The following is a 21,637-nucleotide window of genomic DNA, read 5'->3' as shown; positions in this document are numbered from 1 at the left end:
AGACCTTAGAAAGTCTATCTTGTTCGGGGATAGGCAGAATTAATATTGTCAAGATGATCATACTACCAAAAGCATTTTACAGATTTAATGCAATTCCAATCAAAATTCCAAGGACATTCCTCATAGAAATAGAAACAGCAGTCATGAAATTCATCTGGAAAAATAAGAGACCCAGAATAGCTTAAGCAATCCTCAGCAAGACGAGTAAAACAGGTGGCATCACTATACCTGACCTTAAGTATACTTCATAGCGATAGTAACAAAAACAGCAAGGTATTGTCACCAAACCATTGTAGACCAATGGTACAGAATAGAGGACACAGAGACAAACCCACATAAATACAGTTCTCTCATATTAAGCAAAGGCATCAAAAATAGCTGTTGGAGAAAAGATAGCATCTTCAACAAATGTGCTGGGAAAACTGCAAATGATTCATATGGATATGCAACAAAATAAACATTAAATCCCTATCTCTCACCATGCACAAAACTCAACTCAAGGTGGATCAAAGACCTAGGAATTAAACCAGAGAACCTGCACCTAATAGAAGAAATCTCAACCCAAATATCTATCATGTTGGATTAGGTCCCTACTTCCTTATTAACACCCCTATAGTGCAAGAATTTAAATCAAAAGCAATAAATGGGGTGGATTCAAACTCAAAAGCTGCTTCTCAGCCAAAAACAAACAAACAAACAAAAAACAAAAAAAAAAAACAGTGAAGTGAATAGAGAACCTACAGAATGGGAGCAAATTTTTAACACACACACATCAAATAGAGCACTGATCTCTTGCATATATAAAGAAGTCAAAAGCGTTAACACAAAAAAAAACAAAACAAATAATCCAATCAACAGACTAGCCAAGGAACTGAATAGACACTTCTCAGAAGATGATACACAATCAATCAACAAATATATGAAAAATGTCAACAACTCTAGCAATTGGAGAAATGCAAATCAAAACCACTCTAGTATTTCATCTCACTCCAATCAGAATGACAATTATCAAGAATTCAAGCAAAATAAGTGCTGGCAAGGATGTGGGGGAAAGGTACGCTGATTCTTTGCTGGTGGGATTTCAAAATGGTGCAATTACTTTTGAGAGAAGTATGCAGATTCCTTTGAAAACTTGGAATGGAACCACCATTTGATCTAGCTATCTCACTCCTGGGTCTGTATCCAAAGGTCTTAAAAACAGCATACTACAGGGACACAGCCACATAAAGGTTTATACAATCACAATTCACAATAGCTAAATTGTGGAACCAACCTAGATACCCTTCAGTATATGAATGGATAAAGAAAATGTGGTATCTATACACACTGGAATATTACTCAGCATGAAAAGAGAATAAAATCATGGTATTTGCAGGGAAATGGGTGGAGCTGGAGAACATAATGCTAAGTGAAGTAAGCCAATCTTAAATAAACCAAATGCTCAATGTCTTCTCTGATATAAGAATGTTGATTAATAATGGGGATAGGAGGTAGCATAGGAGGAACAGATGGACTTCAGATAGAGCTAAGGGAAGCGAGAGGAAGAGAAGGGGCAAGGAGATAGGAAAGATGGTGGAATGAAATGGACATTATTACCCTAAGTCTATGTAGGGTCTCAGGTTGGGTTCATCCTGAGATATGAAAACTTGTGCTCTATTTGTGTAACATGAGTGAATTGCATTCTGCTGTTATATATAACTACATTGAATAAATAAAATTTAAATTAAAAAAACATTGGATACAAAAATGTAATCATCAGTTGGACATGGGAGAATTGTGACTAAAGATGACCAGCAATTTCTGATTTTAAATGAGAAATAGCAAAAACCAGTGAGATAACTGTGGATGTTTCCCCATCTAAATCTAAAGGACAAACTTCTGAGAGGAAACAGGAGGCCTAAATGAGGACAACCTGATTTCTGGGAAACCAGTTCCAGAATCAGAACACTGGTTTCATGTTGCCTCAGTTTTGTGCATGAGGACCCTGAAGAAAAAGACAGTTGTAGTTAAACCACAGGGATTCAGGAAGTATTTGATTCAAGCATTTGGCATTTCCCCATTAACAGACATCTGCCTCATATTTTTATATATCAATACCTTTTTGGGGAGATAATTCATATACCATACAATCCATGCATTTCAAATTTACAGTCTAATGGTTTTTAATATCTTCTCAGAGCTCTGTAAACATGTCCAAAAACAATTTTAGAATATTTATCATTTAAGAAAGAACTCCATAAACATTACTAGTCATTTCCAATTCCTTACCACAATCCACCCACCCTCTCCTCTGCCTCCTGGCACCAGGGCATTACTTCTCTCATTTTTTGTCTCTAAGTTTGCCAGTTTTTACTTCTTCCTCTTATCCAATTGAAATTTTATATCCTTTGACTGACATCTCCAAATCTCCTTTCTCCCCCTCAAATCATCCACACTTTTGGGAACCACCCTTGTACTCTGTCCTTCTGTGAGATCAGCTCCTTCAGGCTGATATGAGTGAGAGATTATGTGGAACTTGTCTTCCTGTGCATGGTTTATTCCACTTAACTTAATAATCTCCAGGTTCATCCATGTTGTCACAGAAGCCAAGATCTACCTTTTTATGCTGAGCAGTATTCTGTTGTGTATATGGGCCACTTCATTTAAAAAATGCATTCATCTATATTAAATTAAATATTTAATTTATATTAAATTTATAATTTATATTAATATAAATTATTATAATTTATATTAATCTATATTAAATTTTAAATATTTATCTTTTAGTTATAGGTGGATACAATATCTTCATTGTATTTTTAGTTTATGCTGAGGATCGAACCCAGTGCCACATGCATGCTAGGTGGGCACTCTACCTCTTGAGCCACAACCTCAGCCCAATACCGTTATTTTATTTATTTATTTTTATGTGCTGCTGATTGAACCAATGCCTCACACGTGGGAGGCAAGCGCTCTTCCACTGAGCCACAACCCCAGACCCTATGTATCCCTTCTTATCATTCATCAATTGGTAGCCCTTGTGCAAATCAACATCTGGTGTATTAAGGCATGTTTGGTTGATCTGTGAACAAAAGATAAGGTAGAGGCTATGTCTTGACTATTGTTAATATGCCTTATCTGTTCATGTTTGGAATCCGTAACTGAGAGTCTTCTAAATATGTGGGGTCAGTGGTGATAATCTGACAGTATAAAACTATTATTTGTTAAGAGATTATGTGAATGCCCCAAGAAGGAAGCAGAATCTCTTCCAATTTCTAATTCTACAACTTGCCACTAGCTGACCCACAGTGTTCAAGAGCAACAGAGCCCAAAAGGCTCCAGTGAGAAGAACCCAGGTTTCACAGGTAGGCAGTGGCTCCACTTAGGGCTTTGAAGTTGTGATAGAGAAGAGCATGGAAGTATTCTACGTGCATGGGTGTCATATTAGAACGAAAGGTGGTACTTCTCATAGTGCACTTTTTGTTGTTTCTTTTAGTTATGCATGACAGCAGAGTGTATTTTGACATATGTATACAAACATGGAGTATGTCTTATTCTAATAGGATCCCAGTCTTGTGTGTAAATGATGTTGACCTTCATTGTGGCTTATTCTTTATATGTACATGAATGTAAATTCATTCCACTGACTTTCCTATTCCTGTTCCCCTCCCTTCCCTTCATTCCCCTTTGTCTAATCTACTGAAATTCTGTTCTTCCCCTTGCCACCTTGTTGTTTGTTAGCATCCACATATCAGAGAGAACATTTCGATCTTGGGTTTGGGGAAATTGGCCTATTTCACATAGCAATGATAGTCTCCAGATCCATCCATTTATCAGCAAATGTCATAAAGTCATTTTTGATGGTTGGATAATATTCCAGTGTTGGCATATGTGTGTGTGTGTGTGTGTGTGTGTGTCCCATTTTCTTTATCCATTTGTTGAATGGCACCTAGGTTGTTTCCATAATTTAGCTGTTGTTACCTGAGCTGCTATAAACATTGATGTGGCTGGGTCACTGTAGGATGCTGATTTGAACTCCCTATACCCTATACCTAGGAGAGGTGTAACCGGGTCAAATGATGGTTCCATTTCTAGTACTTTGAGGAATCTACATACTGTTTACCAGAGTGGTTGCACCAATTTACAGTCCCACCAGCAATGTGTAAGTGCATTTTTTCTCCACATTCTAACATTTCTTGTTGCTTGTATTCATTTATTTTTTCTTTTCAAAATCACTGTAACAAGAAGATAAAACATATTCTTCGCCATTCTGAATAGAGTGAGATGCAATCTCAGGGTAGTTTTAATTTGCATTTCTCTACTTGCTAGAGATGTTGAACTGTTTTTTGTTGCATTTGTTGATCATTCGAATTTCCTCTTCTGTGAAGCATCTGTTCAGTTCCTTTGCCCATTTATTGATTGGGTTACTAAATTTTTGGAGGAGTGTTAAGGTTTTTGAGTTTTGTATATATATCCTAGAGATTAATGCTCTGTCTGAGGTGCAAGAGGCAAAGATTTTCTCCCTTTGCCTACAAAAGCACATTAAAAATACACTGCACCATGATCAAGTGGGGTTCATTGCTGAGATGTAAGGTTGGTTCCACAAAAGAAGTCCATCAATATATTCCCCATATCAATAGAGGTAAAGAGAATCATCACAAGATTACCTCAATAGATACAAAAAAAGCACTTGACCACATAGAGCATCCATCCATGTTCAAAACACTAGAAAAACTAGGGATAGTAGAAACATACCACAATATTGTAAAAGCTATACATATTAATCCCAAGATCAGCATCATTCTAAATGGAGGAAAACTGAAAGTATTCCCTCTAAAACCTGGAACAAGACAGGGGTGTCTTGTTTCAACGCTTTTGTTCAACATAATCCTTGAAAGCCAAGCCAGAGCAATTAGGCAAAAGAAAGAAATTAAGGGGATTCAAATAGGAAAAGAAGAGCTTGAACTATCTCTATTTGCCAATGACAGGATCCTATATTTAGAAGCCACAGAAAAAGGGACCAGAAGAATTCCAGAACTCATAAACAGCTTCAGCATAGTAGCAGGATATAAAATTTACCTCCATAAATCAATTGCCTTCCTACATACCAATGATGAATCAGCTGAAACACCAATTAGGAGGACTGCCCACTCCCAATAGCTTCAAAAAATAAAACACTTGGGAATCCATTCAACAACAGAGGTGAAAGCCCTCTGCAATGGGAACTAAAGAAAGAAATTGAAGAAGACCTTAGAAGATGAAAAGATCACCCATGTCCTTGGATAGGCCGAATTAATACTGTCCAAATGGCCCTAGTAACAAAACTTTTATACAGATTGAATGCAGTTCCTGTTAAAATTCCAATGAGTTTTGCATAGAAATAGAAAAGGCAAATTCTTTGGGGAGAATAAGAGGCCAAGAATAGCCAAAGCAATCATTAGTGAGAAAAGTGAAGAAGTTGGCATGTCAATATCAGAGGTAAATTATATTACAGAGTGATATTAACAGAAATAGCATGATATTGGCACCAAAGCAGACACGTAGAGCATGGATACATAATAGAAGACACGGAGACAAACCCACATACGTACAGTTACCTCACACTAGAGAAACGTGACTTAAACGTACATTGGAAAAAAAGATAGCCTCTTCAACAAATGGTGCTGGGAAAACTGGAAATCTATATGTAGCAAAATGAAATTAAACCCCTCTTTCCCCACACAAGACTCAACACAAAGTGGGTTAAGGACCTAGGCCTTACACCAGAGAACCTACACTTCCTTGAAGAAAATGTAGGCCCAACTCTCCATCATGTCAGCTTAGGAATGGACATCCTCAACAAGACTGCTGAGATGCAAGAAATAAAATCAAGAATCAATACACGGGATGGTATGAAGCTAAAAAGATTCTTCACAGCAAAGGAAACAATCAAGAATGTGAAGAGAGTACTTTTGATTCTGACCCGTTATATCAGTCTTCTTTCCTCCAAGGGAGGAGTGAGGAAAGAGAAAGTACATGTTCTGACATATGGATTTATTGCTTGCCACTGTCAAGCTAATTAGAATATCACATCACATAGTTGCCTTTTCTGTGCTGACAACACTTGAGTTCTACTCTCTTTGCACACTTCAATTCTTCCAACATTTTTTACTAGCATTTTTACTAATCATGCTGTACATTAGGTCTCTAGTATTTTCTCTTTTAATAATGAACTTTGGTACCCTTTGGCCAACTCCCTTTTATCCTACTCCACAGACCCTGTTAACCACTCTTATACTCTGTTACTAGGTGTTGAACTTCTTAAAAACTTCCACATGTAAATGAGATCATGCAAATTTTTCTTTCTGTATTTGACTCATTTCATGTGTCATAATATCCTCCAAATTTGTCAGTGTTTTTGCAAATGGCAGGTTGCCTATATTTATTAAAAGAGTTTTATTAGTTTTAGTTGGACACAATACGTTTATTTTATTCATTTATTTTTATGTGGTGCTGAAGATGGAACTCAGTGCCTCGCACATGCAAGGCAAGCACTCTACCCCTGAGCCACAACCCCAGTCCCAGATTGCCTACTTTTTAAAGGCTGAATAATACTCCATTTTATAACATTTACCACATTTTCTTTATTCATTCATCTGTTGATAAACAGGTTTTTTTTTCCATGTCTTGACTATTGTGAATTATGCTGCAGTGAACATGAAGGCGCTGGTCTCTTTGAGATACTAATTTAAATTCCTTTTGATCTATACACAGGAGTTGGAAGGCTGCATATAACTTTTTTTCATTTAGAACTTTTTGAGGAATCTTCATGGTCTTTCCCATAGTGACTTACTTACTATTGAGTGGTGAATATACCTCGCCTGTTAATTTCTCGGTGCAAAGGTGCCAAGAAGTCTGCCCTGTTCAAGGGGAAATTCCGCGGCTGCCCCTGGAGTTCATGACCCAGGGTTCAGAGGCCAGCCACCCCCGGGTGGAGAATTGAGTTCTCCAGCTGATGACTCTAATTGGGCCATTCAAACTTTTGACCTCGGTTCTGTGTTCAGGTAACTTTCTCACATGGAATCCCTTTTATGTGAAAAGCCTGTCTAATAACCTTCCCACTCCTGCTTGTGGTCAATCTTCTCCCCTCTGGAGTTGGCCTGAACCCTGTGGGCCGCTATCTCTAGTTTTGTGTTTTCTTTCCAATCTCCTCATCATCTGGTTCAGGAAAACTGAGTCATGCGGATAGTGACAACTTACCAATTCTCATCAATACTGTATTGGTAATTGATGCATTCTCATCAATATTGCACAAAGGGGGCCCCACCTTAATACTATTGCCATGGCGTTTAAGTTTTCAACATGAATTGGATGAGATATAAATATTCAAACCATAGCATGAGGCATCATTTGTGATGCTTCCTGTTTAATTTCTGAAATTTAAGGATTTAATTCTCATCTCATCTGTCTTGCAAAGGGTTTGTAGATTTTAAACCACCTAGTTTTTGTTGTTGTTGTTGTGTTTTTCTATTTTGAAATTCTCTATTTATGGCTGTTATCATCTTTAGTATTTCCTTTCTTGTAACTTTGGGCTCAGTTTGTTGTTATTTCTCTATCTCCTTGAGTTGGAAAGTTATATTTTTTCCTTTTCTTTTTAAATTTTTTTTAAATTTAATTTTTAGTTGTAGTTGGACACAATACTTTTATTTATTTACTTTTATGTATTGGTGAGCGTCGAACCCAGGGCCTCACACATGCTAGGTGAGTGCTCTACCACTGAGCCCCAGCCCCAGCCCATTTTTTTTCTTACATAGGCATCTGTTGGTATAAATTTCCCTTATGATACTTCCTCAACTGCATCTCAAATGTTTTGGAATACTCTGATTTCATTTTTGTTTGTTTTGAGATTTTTTAAAAAATTTATTTTGTCTTTGATCCAATGGTTTTTCAAGACTGTTGTTTAGTTTCCACTATGTGAATTCTCCAGTTTTCATGCAGTCATTGAATCTAGATTCCATGGTGACTGAAAAAGATACTTGTAATGACTTCAATGCTTGTAACTTTGTTGATACATCTTTTTCTGACCTAACATGTGATCTATATTGGAGAATGTTCCATGTGCTGGTAAAAGTAAATCTATGCTCAAATTTAGGAATACTCTATTACTATAATGAAGGTGTATAAATTGCTACTTCTCTAGTATAAAAGTTAAAAAACAAAACTATTAAAATAATTGTAGCTACTATAGCAGAGAGAGGCAAAACAGGCTTGGGTTGCAGGAGTTTTATGGGGCAGGCTCAAGAATCAGAGCCATGGGAGTCCTAATGCCAGCGATTAGGGTTTGGGTTGGTATGAGGGAGTGGTTATCCTTTCTCACAAACACCCTTGGCCAGAAAGCGATTTTTTTCCCTTAAAATGGCAGCTGTCACTTCAGATTGCCATCCAGATGCTAAGCAAGGACCTTATACTGGGCATGGTAGTTCATGCCTGAAGTCCCTGTGACTCATGAGGCTGAGACAGGAGGATCACAAATTCAAGATCAGCTTCAACATCTTATGTAGTACCTGTCTCAAAATAATAAGGTTGGGAATGTGACTCAGTGATTAAGCACCCCTGGGTTTAATCCCTAGTATTAAAAATAGGTAGGAAGGAGGAGGAGGAGGAGGGTGGGGAGGAGGAGGAGGAGGAGGGTGGGGAGGAGGAGGGGAGGAGGAAGAGGAGAAGGAAGAGGAGGAGGAGGTGGAAGAGGAGGAGGAGGAGGAGGAAGAGGAAGAGAAGAAACAATAAATAGAAGAAAACACTGAATCTAATTCAGAAATGATAATAAGGAATTGTTTTAAATAACTATATAGAGTAAACAGATATAGATAGATAGACAGATAGATCATATATGTAAAATAATGTATATTTTTTAAAAATATTTATTTATTTTTTAGTTCTCGGCAGACACAACATCCTTGTTTGTATGTGGTGCTGAGGATCGAACCCGGGCTGCACGCATGCCAGGCGAGCGCGCTACCGCTTGAGCCACATCCCCAGCCCCAAAATAATGTATATTATTAAGCTCTATTTCTACCCATATATCTACATCTATATCTATATCTATTTGTGTGTGTGTGTGTGTATATATATATATAATTATATATATATATATGTATGTATAATTTTCTCTGTCAGCAGAATATACATTCTTCTCAAGTACACATGGAATATTTCCCATAAGAGATCACATGTTGGGGCTGGGATTGTGGCTCAGAGGTAGAGTGCTTGCCTAGCATGTGTGAAGCACTGGGTTCGATCCTTAGCACCACATAAAGTAAAATAAAGACATTGTGTTCACCTATAACTAAAAAATAAATATTATAAAAAAAGAGATCACATGATAGGTTGCAAAATGAACATTAATGAATTTAAGATCAAATTTAAGTTGGGATTGAGTGGCACATGCCTTTAATAGCAGATATATGGGAGGCTGAAGCAAGACGATCATGAATTTGAAACCAGTCTCTGCAACATAGTGAGACTGTGTCTCAAAACAGAATAAAAACAACCAGTAAACAGAGAAAAATCAATAGAGAAGAGGAAGGGAAACCAAAGCAAGAGGGGTGGGAAAGAGGAAGTACTGGAGACTGAGATGGAGTAAATTAAATTCAATGTATTCTGCTTTGTTGTAGACATTTCTTTTTTTCTTAACATTTGGACCTGTCCACATCTCTGTCTCCCTCTCAACATTTGGAATTTCTCTCTCTCTAATACACACACACACACACACACACACACACACACACACACCAGAAACTATGAGTGGCACAGAATATTACCTAACCAATACAGTTCTCAAAATTTGAATTTGTCAATCTACATTAATCTCCGTTACTCACTCTGGATTTCCTGGGCTTCACATCTTGTTCTCCGATCCTGTGGACTTGTCTGTATTGCCAATTCCTTATTCTTATTCTTCTCACCCATTCATATCTATGTTCTTAGCATATCTTTAACTAAGATTATGAATAAAGGTAATGGTATGCCATAATTCTTAAAGTTTTTTTAGTTCTTTATTGTTATATATAATACTAATGTTCATTTTGATGTGAATGGAATATAAATTTCTGTATTTTAATCACCACTACTTCTTTCCTTCTCCCCACCTCCTGTTCCCCTTTCTTTACTGTCTTCTTCTGTTTATTTAATGTTTTTTTAAACTGATGTTTAACAGATATGCATAAATGTGAAATTTGATAGTGGTATATTCATATATATAGATAGCATAATTTGGTTAATTTACTTCTGCAGTTCTTCCCTTTTCCTATCTCTCTCCCCGCTTCCTGTATACCTTCTGTTTTCATAGGATTTGCTCTCCATTTTTTCCTTTTGTTGCTCTACATCTGCATATGAGAGAAAACATTCAATCCTTGCCCTTCTGAGACTGGCTTATTTCACTTAGCTTGCTGTTCTCCATTTCCATCCACTTGCCAGCAAATGATATAATTTCCTTCTTCTTTATGGCTGAATAAAACTCCGTTGTGTACATATACCACATTTTCTTATTCAATTTTTAATAAAGCCAGTGTCTTCATATGATCTAATGTTTACATCTCACTATTTAGAAGTTTAGCTTCTGCAGATATTCACTGTTTCTCTTCACTCTTCTAATTCTCCTCCTCTATTAGTTTATTCCTTCAGTATACAATTATGCTCCACTGTCCTCATTTTTGTACAAATACCTTTTCTTGATGACACTTCTCTGTCTGATATTATCCATATTATATTTTCTTCCCTTTGTAGCAAAACTTTTCTGGTAATTTGTATAAATTGGTTATCACTGTTTCCTAATCTTTACTTCCAACCTCTGGCATCCTTTCTGTCCTCTAAATTACTCTTTTCATGGCCTCCAGTAAATAATCTTAGTAAAAGTAGTAAAGTGGAACTTTAGAGTGATAAAGATCTATGTTAAAGCAGAAAAGAACTTTCAAATAAACAACGTAAACTTATGCCTCATAGAACCACAAAAAAAGAAAAAAGAAAGAAAAGGAAAAAAGTTAGCATAAAGATAGAAGTAATGAAGAATACAGTAGAAATAAGTCAAATAGAGAATAAGTAGAAGAATCTGGGGAGAAACAATAAACAAAACTTTGAATGTTTTTTTAAAGATGTACAAAATTGGCAAACTTATAACTAGACTAAGAAATAAGGAAGGATACACAAATAATAGAAAAGAAAGAGATAACATTACAATGGATATCTCAGAAATAAGAAGGCCTCTGAATAACAACTATATAGCAACAAATTAAATAGCCAGAATAGATAAATTATTAAAAATACAAATCCACTAAAACTGTATCAAGAAAAAACAGAAATCCTGATCTAACCAATAAGTAGTAAATGTATTGAATCTGTAATCTAATACCTCCCAACAAATAGAAGCCCTGTACCAGAAAGTTTAAAGAAAGAATTCTGTAAAACAATAAAAATAAATAAATAGCAATCTTTCTTAAAGTCTTTCCAAAAAAAGCAGAAGTATGGGGAATATTTCCAACTCATTTCATAAGTTAACATCACCCTGATATCATAACCAAAAATATCACAAGCAATTACAACTTCAGGCCATATTCCCAATGAGCAAATATGCAAAAATCTTCAATAAAATGGTAACAATTTGAATTCAACAGTATATTAAAAGGATCATATACTCTTGTGGGGAGCTACATTGAGTTACCACACCTTCCAGTTCTGATGCACCACAGGGATCTGAAAGATCACTGTAGTCTGATGCTGTAGTGCCATGACTCGTGACTTGGTCTTTACCCCTGCTCGGATAGCAAGGCCAGTCTTCTGAGTAGGCATACCCCTGGGGTTGAGCTACACTCAATTCTTCTTTTGTAATCCTACCCCTTTGTCCTGTTTGGGATGGAGCTGTGGAATATGAGTTGTTCAGTGGGTACAGCAAGTATAATTTAGATATATAAAATGAGTAAGTTCCAGAGATTTGCTATACAATATAGTGCCTATAGTTAACAGTAAAGTATTTCACACTTAAAAAATTTTGTTAAGAGGGTAAATCTCGGGCTGGGGCTATGGCTCAGTGGTAGTGCACTTGCCTGGCATGTGTGAGGCACTGGGTTTGATTCTCAGCACCACATATAAATATTTTTTTAAAAAAGGTCTATCAACAACTAAAAAATATTTAAAATTTAAAAAGGGTAAATCTCATGTTAAGTGTTCTTGTCTGGCCCCTCTCAAATAACAACAAAGGAACACAAAGACATTTTTGGAGGTAATGGATAAGTTTATTATAGTGATGGAAACATGAGTGTGGTACATATGTCCAAACTCACCAAGTTGTACACATTATGTGTAGTTTTATACCAATTATATATTAGTAAAACTGTTGGGGGGGACTTATCATTTCTTCAAACCATACAGATCTGTTATCAGCTAATACCAGATGTTTAAAATACATGAGAGAGCCAGGTGCAGTGGTACATACCTGTAATATTTGCTACTCCAGAGAATGAAGCAGAAGGATTACAAATTCAAGGCCAGCCATCCTTACAATTTAGTGAGACCTTGTCTTAAAATTTAAAAACCAGTGGGGCGGGGCTGGGGATGAAGCTCAGTTGTAGAGAGCCCTGGGTTCAACTCCATGAACTGCAAATAAATAAAATAAAATAAAAATTTAAAATAAGGATTTAATCTGGGCTTGGTGGAGCATGACTGCAATCCCAGCTACCTGGGAGGCTGAGACAGAAGGGTCACAAGTTAGAGGACAAATTGGGCAACTTAGTGACACCTTGTCTCAAAATAAAATAAAAAGGGTAGAAGATGTAGCTCAGTGGCAGAGCACTTGCCTAGTATTGGTAAGGTCCTGGGTTCAATCCCCAGTACAGCAAAAATAAAATTAAAAAATGAAGGAAATATTTACAATAATAAATCTACAATCATAATTATAGGCTTTTGATATATTTCTGCCAAAATTTTTCACAAGACATGAACACACACAAAAAAAGACATTTTAACAATTGAATACTACCAACCAACAATTATAGAACATAATGCCTAACAACTTCAGAATATACATTCTTTGTGAGCACATAATGAACATCTACCAAGATGTTGAGACTGTATCTCGAACATAAGCCATGTCTCAGTAAATGTCAGAGGACTGAAACTATTCAGATTATATTCTCTGATCATATCATTATTAACTGAGCTATATATAATAAAATATATCAATAAGTATCTATTTGGAAATCAAACAACATACATATAACTAATTAACAGATTCAGGAAGAAATCATAAAGTAATTTATGAAATATTTTAACTGAATTAAAATAAAATTCACAGGATAGATCTCAAAACAAAACTCTTATTCTTTAAGACTCTTAAAAATTAATGTAAAATTGAACCCAGAATAAAATACAAGGAATAAATAATTAAAAGAAAAGTGTAAAACATCAAAAGAAAAAATGGAAAAAATCTGGAGATGGAGGTGCATGCCTATAATCCCACTAGCTAGGGAGGCTGAGGCAGGAGGATTGCAAGTATGAGGCCAGTCTTGACAACTTAGTGAGAACCTGTCTCAAAATTAAAAAATAAAACGAGGACTGGAGGGTACATAGCTTATTGGTAGAATGCTTGCCTAGTGTGTCAAGGCACTGGATTCAATCTCTAGCATTGCATGGGGGAGGGAGAAGTGAGTGAGGGCAAAGAAAAATAGAGCTGGAATGTAACTCAATAGTAGAGCATTTGCCTAATATGCATAAAGCCTTGAGTTCTTTCCCTAGCATCATAAAAATAAAAATATAAAAGGAAAATCAGAAAGAAAACAAATCACCTTTAAAAATATTAATAAAGTTGATATATACTAGCTAGACAGATTAAGAACAAAAGAGAAAAGTCTCAAAATGCCAGCAGAAGGATATAAAAGTAGAAATATCTATAGACTCTGGAGAAATTTAAAAGAAAGTAAAAATATAGAATTAAAAACCAAAGAACAGGGCTGGGGTTGTGGCTCCGTGATACACTGCTTGTATGGCACATTTGAGGCACTGGGTTCGATCCTCAGCACACATAAAAATAAATAACTTAATTAAATAAATAAAGGTATTGTGTTATTTTTAAAAAAACCTGAAGAACAACAATTTGGAAAACTTCTAATGTAAGACATTTCTTTGAAAAATACAATTTAACAAGTTAACATATGAAAATAAAGAATATGTAGATTGTCCCATATATTACTGATAATCAAAAGACTTTCCATAAATAATACACCATCTTGGGTAGCTTTAATGGAGTATTCCCTTGAACAGTTAAAGGGGGAAATAATGCCAACTATACACAGATTCTTCCAGAAAGTTGAATAGAAGTGAAAACTTCTCAAGTCATTCTATGAGGCCAGCATCAACCAGATAAAATATTGTTTCTTAAACATATTGAAATCAAGTATCATAATTAATATTAATTAATTTATTAATATTAATAAATTAATATTAATTTGTTAATAACGGATTAAAATTTATTTAAATATTAATATATTGTTAATTTATTAATAATTTAATATTAATGAATTATTTTAACAATTTATTCCTATTAATTCTCATTAATAAGTATAAATGCAAAAATAGTATGGCAATCTCAATTAAGAAACAGGTTTTGACAGACACACACACAAATATGGTTTTAAAAAGAGAACTTCAGGGGCTGGAGATGTGGCTCAGCGGTAGTGCGCTCGCCTGGCGTGCGTGCGGCCCGGGTTCGATCCTCAGCACCACATACCAACAAAGATGTTGTGTCCGCCGAGAACTAAAAAATAAATAAATAAATAAATAAAATAAATAAATAAATACAAAGAGAACTTCAGCACACTAGGAAGAATTGGAAACTTCCTCAACCTGATAAAGGACACCTGGAGAATGAACAATAGGTTGCTGAGTGATCAATGGGTTTTAGAAGACATCAAGGAGGAAATTTAAAAATTCCTAGAGTTAAATGAAAACACAGACACAACATATCGGAATCTATGGGACACATTGAAAGCAGTTCTAAGAGGAAAATTCATTGCTTGGAGTTCATTCCTCAAAAAAAGAAAAAACCAACAAATAAATGATCTCATACTTCATCTCAAAATCCTAGAAAAAGAAGAGCAAAACAACAGCAAAAGAAGTAGAAGGCAAGAAATAATTAAAATCAGAGCTGAAATTAATGAAATTGAAACAAAAGAAACAATTGAAAAAAATTGACAAAACTAAAAGCTGGTTCTTTGAAAAAATAAATAAAATTGACAGACCCTTAGCCATGCTAACGAAGAGAAGAAGAGAGAGAACCCAAATTACTAGCATACGGGATGAAAAAGACAATATCACAACAGACACTTCAGAAATACAGAAGATAATCAGAAATTACTTTGAATCCTTATACTCCAATAAAATAGAAGATAGTGAAGGCATAGATAAATTCCTTGAGTCCTATGATCTGCCCAGATTGAGCCAGGAGGATATAGACAACCTAAACAGACCAATAACAATAGAGGAAATAGAAGAAACCATCAAAAGACTACCAACTAAGAAAAGCCCAGGACCGGATGGGTATACAGCAGAGTTTTACAAAACCTTTAAAGAGGAACTAACACCAATACTTTTCAAGCTATTTCAGGAAATAGAAAAAGAGGGAGAACTTCCAAATTCATTCTACGAGGCCAACATCACCCTGATTCCGAAACCAGACAAAGACACATCAAAGAAGGAAAACTACAGACCAATATCTCTAATGAACCTTGACGCAAAAATCCTCAATAAAATTCTGGCGAATCGGATTCAAATACATATCAAAAAAATTATACATCATGATCAAGTAGGATTCATCCCTGGGATGCAAGGCTGGTTTAATATACGGAAATCAATAAATGTTATTCACCACATCAATAGACTTAAAAATAAGAACCATATGATCATCTCAATAGATGCAGAAAAAGCATTCGACAAAGTACAGCATCCCTTTATGTTCAAAACGCTAGAAAAATTAGGGATAACAGGATCATACCTCAACATTGTAAAAGCAATCTATGATAAGCCACAGGCCAGCATCATTCTGAATGGAGAAAAATTGAAGGCATTCCCTCTAAGATCTGGTACAAGACAGGGATGCCCTCTCTCACCACTTCTGTTCAACATAGTCCTCGAAACACTGGCCAGAGCAATTAGACAGTCAAAAGAAATTAAAGGCATAAAAATAGGAAAAGAAGAACTTAAATTATCACTATTTGCAGATGATATGATTCTATACCTAGCAGACCCAAAAGGGTCTACAAAGAAGCTATTAGAGCTAATAAATGAATTCAGCAAAGTGGCAGGATATAAGATCAACACGCATAAATCAAAGGCGTTCCTGTATATGAGCGACAAATCCTCTGAAACGGAAATGAGGACAACTACTCCATTCACAATATCCCCCCAAAAAATAAAATACTTGGGAATCAACCTAACAAAAGAGGTGAAAGATTTATACAATGAAAATTACAGAACCCTAAAGAAAGACATAGAAGAAGACCTTAGAAGATGGAAAAACATACCCTGCTCATGGATAGGCAGAACTAACATCATCAAAATGGCGATATTACCAAAAGTTCTCTATAAGTTCAATGCAATGCCAATCAAAATCCCAACAGCATATCTTGTAGAAATAGATAAAAGAATCATGAAATTCATATGGAATAATAAAAGACCCAGAATAGCAAAAACAATACTAAGCAGGAAGTGTGAATCAGGCGGTATAGCGATACCAGACTTCAAACTATACTACAGAGCAATAGTAACAAAAACAGCATGGTACTGGTACCAAAACAGGCGGGTGGACCAATGGTACAGAATAGAGGACACAGTAACCAATCCACAAAACTACAACTATCTTATTTTTGATAAAGGGGCTAAAAGCATGCAATGGAGGAAGGATAGCATCTTCAACAAATGGTGCTGGGAAAACTGGAAATCCATTTGCACCAAAATGAATCTGAATCCCTATCTCTCGCCGTGCACAAAAGTTAACTCAAAATGGATCAAGGAGCTTGATATTAAATCAGAGACACGGCATCTGATAGAAGAAAAAGTTGGTTACGATCTACACGCTGTGGGATCGGGCTCCAAATTCCTCAATAGGACACCCATAGCGCTAGAGTTAACAAATAGAATCAACAAATGGGACTTACTCAAACTAAAAAGTTTTTTCTCAGCAAAAGAAACAATAAGAGAGATAAATAGGGAGCCTACATCCTGGGAACAAATCTTTACTCCACACACTTCAGATAGAGCCCTAATAACCAGAATATACAAAGAACTCAAAAAATTAGACAATAAGATAACAAATAACCCAATCAATAAATGGGCCAAGGACCTGAACAGACACTTCTCAGAGGAGGACATACAATCAATCAACAAGTACATGAAAAAATGCTCACCATCGCTAGCAGTCAGAGAAATGCAAATCAAAACTACCCTAAGATACCATCTCACTCCAGTAAGACTGGCAGCCATTAGGAAGTCAAACAACAATAAGTGCTGGAGAGGATGCGGGGAAAAGGGCACTCTTGTTCATTGCTGGTGGGACTGCAAATTGGTGCAGCCAATTTGGAAAGCAGTATGGAGATTTCTCGGAAAGCTGGGAATGGAACCACCATTTGACCCAGCTATTCCCCTTCTCGGTCTATTCCCTAAAGCCCTAACAAGAGCATGCTACAGGGACACTGCTACATCGATGTTCATAGCAGCTCAATTCACGATAGCAAGACTGTGGAACCAGCCTAGATGCCCTTCAATAGATGAATGGATAAAAAAAATGTGGCATTTATACACTATGGAGTATTACTCTGCATTAAAAAATGACAAAATTATAGAATTTGGAGGGAAATGGATGGCATTAGAGCAGATTATGCTAAGTGAAGCTAGTCAATCTTTAAAAAACAAATACCAAATGACTCCTTTGATATAAGGGGTGTAAACAAGGACAGGGTAGGGACGAAGAGCTTGAGAAGAATATTTACAGTAAACAGGGATGAGAGGTGGGAGGGAAAGGGAGTGAGAAGGGAAATTGCATGGAAATGGAAGGCGATCCTCAGGGTTATACAAAATGTCATATAAGAGGTAAGGAGGGGTAAGTCAAGAGAATACAAATGGAAGACATGATTTACAGTAGAAGGGGTAGAGAGAGAAAAGGGGAGGGGAGGGGAGGGGAGGGGGGATAGTAGACAATAGGACAGACAGCAGAATACATCAGACACTAGAAAGGCAATATGTCAATCAATGGAAGGGTAACTGATGTGATACAGCAATTTGTATACGGGGTAAAAGCGGGAGTTCATAATCCACTTGAATCAAACCGTGTAATATGATGTATTAAGAACTATGTAATGTTATGAACGACCAATAAAAAAAAAAAAAAAAAAAAAAGGACATTTGTAAAAAACCTATGTGTCAAATTCCACTCAGAGGCAAAACATAAATATTTATCCCACATGAAAATCCCAGAAGAGTAATTAAAAAAGAAAATAAAGCAAAAGTCACAAAGATTGGAAAAGAGGAAGTGAAAAATGTTATGATTCACAGAATACATGATTTTGTTCACAGGGATAACATTTAGTCTTAAAAATTAACAAAAATAGCAAGTGTGTTTAACAAATGGTAGGATACAAGATCAACAAACAAAAAATAACTCTTTCTGTTTACTACTAATGATCAATTAAGAAATAAAATTTAGGACTGGGGCTATAGCTTAGTGGCAGAGTGCTTGCCTCACACGTGTGAGGCACTGGGTTTGATCCTTCACACCACATAAAAATAAAACAAATAAAATAAAGGTATGTTGTCCATACACAACTACCAAAAAATTTTAAAAATATATAATTTAAAACAAATATTATTTGCAATGGTATAAAATTATATATCTAAGAATAAATTTAGTATGTGTACAAAATTTCTATACAAAAACTACAAAATGTTGCTAAGACAAATTTTTAAAGACCAAATAAATATAGAGTGGTGCCATCTCTGTTCTTGGTCTAGAAGCTCAAAAATTTTATGACATTTTTTCCCACTTTGATCTACAGATTGATATTGATTCCTATCAAAACTGCAGCAGTGGGCTGAGGTTTGGCTCAGTGGCAGAGCGCTTGCCTAGCATGTGTGAGGCAATGATTTGATTCCCAGCATCACATACAAATAAATAAAATAAAGGTTCATTGACAACTAAAAAACTTTTTAAAAAAAACTGCAGCAGTACTGGGCGTAATAATACGTACCTGTAATCCCAGTGGCTCAGGAGGCTGAGGCAAGAGGATTGTGAGTTCAAAGCCAGCCTCCGCAACTTAGCGAGGCTCTAAGCAACTAAGTATGACCCTGTCTCAAAATAAAATATAAAAAGGGCTGAGGATGTGACTCAGTGGTTAAGCACCCTTGGATTCACTTCCCAGTATAAAAAAAAATGCAGCAAATATTTTTGAAGAAGTGAACAAAGTGATGCTAAGGTTATGTAGAGAAGCAAAAGCTCTTAAGTTAGAATTTTCTTTAAAACAATCAGTTACCTTAACCTACTTCAGGAGTTGCTATGAAGTTACAGCAATAGAGGCAGTGTGAGATTTACATGAAGGTAGACAAATATATAAATGGAAAACAATTGACCCCAGAAACAGGCCCACAGTCAACTGACTTTCATCCTAAACATCAAGCAAACCAATGGTGTTAAGGTGTCAATGACCTCCAGTCAAACACATATAGAAACACACTTTTAGTTAAACAAGTTGCAACAAGAGATAACATGCACCATGGAGGAATCATGGGATGTTTCAGTGAGAAGGTGTCAGAAAGAACCTACTAAAGGAACTGAGCTTTGATTGAGTAATTTGATAAAAGTTCTAAGGAAGGAAGATGTCAGTCTGAATTGTGTGCTCTTGGAGGTGTGGGCAATTTTGATTGGGCATCTCAATACAATTTATGGGGAAGGAGAACAGGCTAGAAGGAGGATAAAATTATAATTGGAAAATAAAGTAGCAGTCACTTATTTTGTCCAAGGGAGTGGATGTATAGTATCTTATGTGTGGCACATGCACCTTGTTTGTGCTTAAAATTATGAAACAGCTATAATTTAAAAAATCAAAACTATGAAGAACACTTCTCTCCAGTTGGATCTAATTGCACAAAATTTGGTCTTTCTTTTTACATTCTTTGCTTATTTCCTATATAGGTGGACAGCTGGATAGGGCTGACAGGGACCCAGTAAAGTTCCCTGATTGTCTGCCAAGTAACAATAGGAGAAGAACATGGTATTGTGAATGCTGGGTGAGTTTCTGGATGCCATGGACTACTTTCTGTATTTTTCTAAGATAAAGGTATTTTTAAAAATAAATTTTATTAGGGTTAATAATTTTAGATTTATGGAAAAGCTGAAAAGAGTAAATTCAAGCCCTTTTCCTGGGAGAAGCAGTGGCATAGCTATGGCCTTTGTGGGCTGAAGCACAGCATGGTAAGCAGAGTCCACAGCTGTGTGGAGCCTGCCATGCTGGCCTGGGCCCCAGGGATGGCAAGCCAGTACAAATGGGAGCCAGGGCATGCTGACCTGTGACCCTGTGGTGGCCCCACCCAGTGAGTAGTGAGAAAACAGAAATGGAGGCAGAATCGAATGGAGAAAAAGTTCAGGCTCAAGGGTTAACCAAGAGCTTGGTATTTTTCCAAAACCTCATTAGCATAAATTTGGACCAATAGCGTTGAGCCAAGACTAATAAATCCCTAGACCAGCACACTCAAGCAGCAACCTCTATTAGGGTCCCTCTTGCTATGTGAGAACACTGTCTCTTTCTTTCCCTACTCTTTAACACTCTTCCTCTTCTATAGATTCCATTCTTTGAAATCACAAGAGAAGAACCTGGAAAGAAGAAATTGGGAGTGAGCTGCTGAGGTCTGCTGTGACACTGCAGGGCATAGCCTGCCAGTAAGAGCTGCCACTCTCTGCCTTTGCTGGCTGTGAGCATCTGAGCTGATGCCGGCAGGTATCTCTTGCTGTGATTAGCTGCTAACACTAAAATGGATTTTCACTAAAATGGTCTTTCTTGCCTGTGAGACCTACAATTTATGCAGACCCCATCTGCCAGCAGAAGCAGAGAATTTGAGTTTCATCTCAAACTCCAGTTTCAATAGTAGAGAGAATTTTTGTATACTTCCCTTAGTGTTAACACAACAATGGTACATTTATTGAATTTAGGAACTTAACTATCATACACTGGTATGATACCAATAGCTAAACTGTAGACATTAGCAGATTTCACCAATTTTCCACTAATTCTTTAATCTGATATTATATAGTATGTTGTACTGCATTTTGCTATGTCTCAGTATTCTCCCCCAGATTGTTAGTTTTAGTCTTTCCCTTTTTTCGTGGTCTTGATATGTTTAAAGCATACCATTAAGCTAATTTGTAGCATGTTCCCAAATTTGAATATATGTCATATTTTCTCCTAATTAAACCAGGTTATTTGTTGGAGTAAGAATGTGAAAAAAAGATGAGGTTCCCTCCCATTACATCTGATCAGGTGGTATCAGTCCCATGATTTAAAACTGGTCATGGAAAGTGAGGTTCCTTTCTAATTGAACTACACAATGAGTATAGAGATCACTTGTTTATGATGGGATATCTGCCATG

The sequence above is a fragment of the Urocitellus parryii genome, chromosome X (genome assembly GCF_045843805.1).
Source record: "Urocitellus parryii isolate mUroPar1 chromosome X, mUroPar1.hap1, whole genome shotgun sequence".
NCBI classification, from domain to species: domain Eukaryota; kingdom Metazoa; phylum Chordata; class Mammalia; order Rodentia; family Sciuridae; genus Urocitellus; species Urocitellus parryii.
This window is presented reverse-complemented; position numbering follows the sequence as displayed.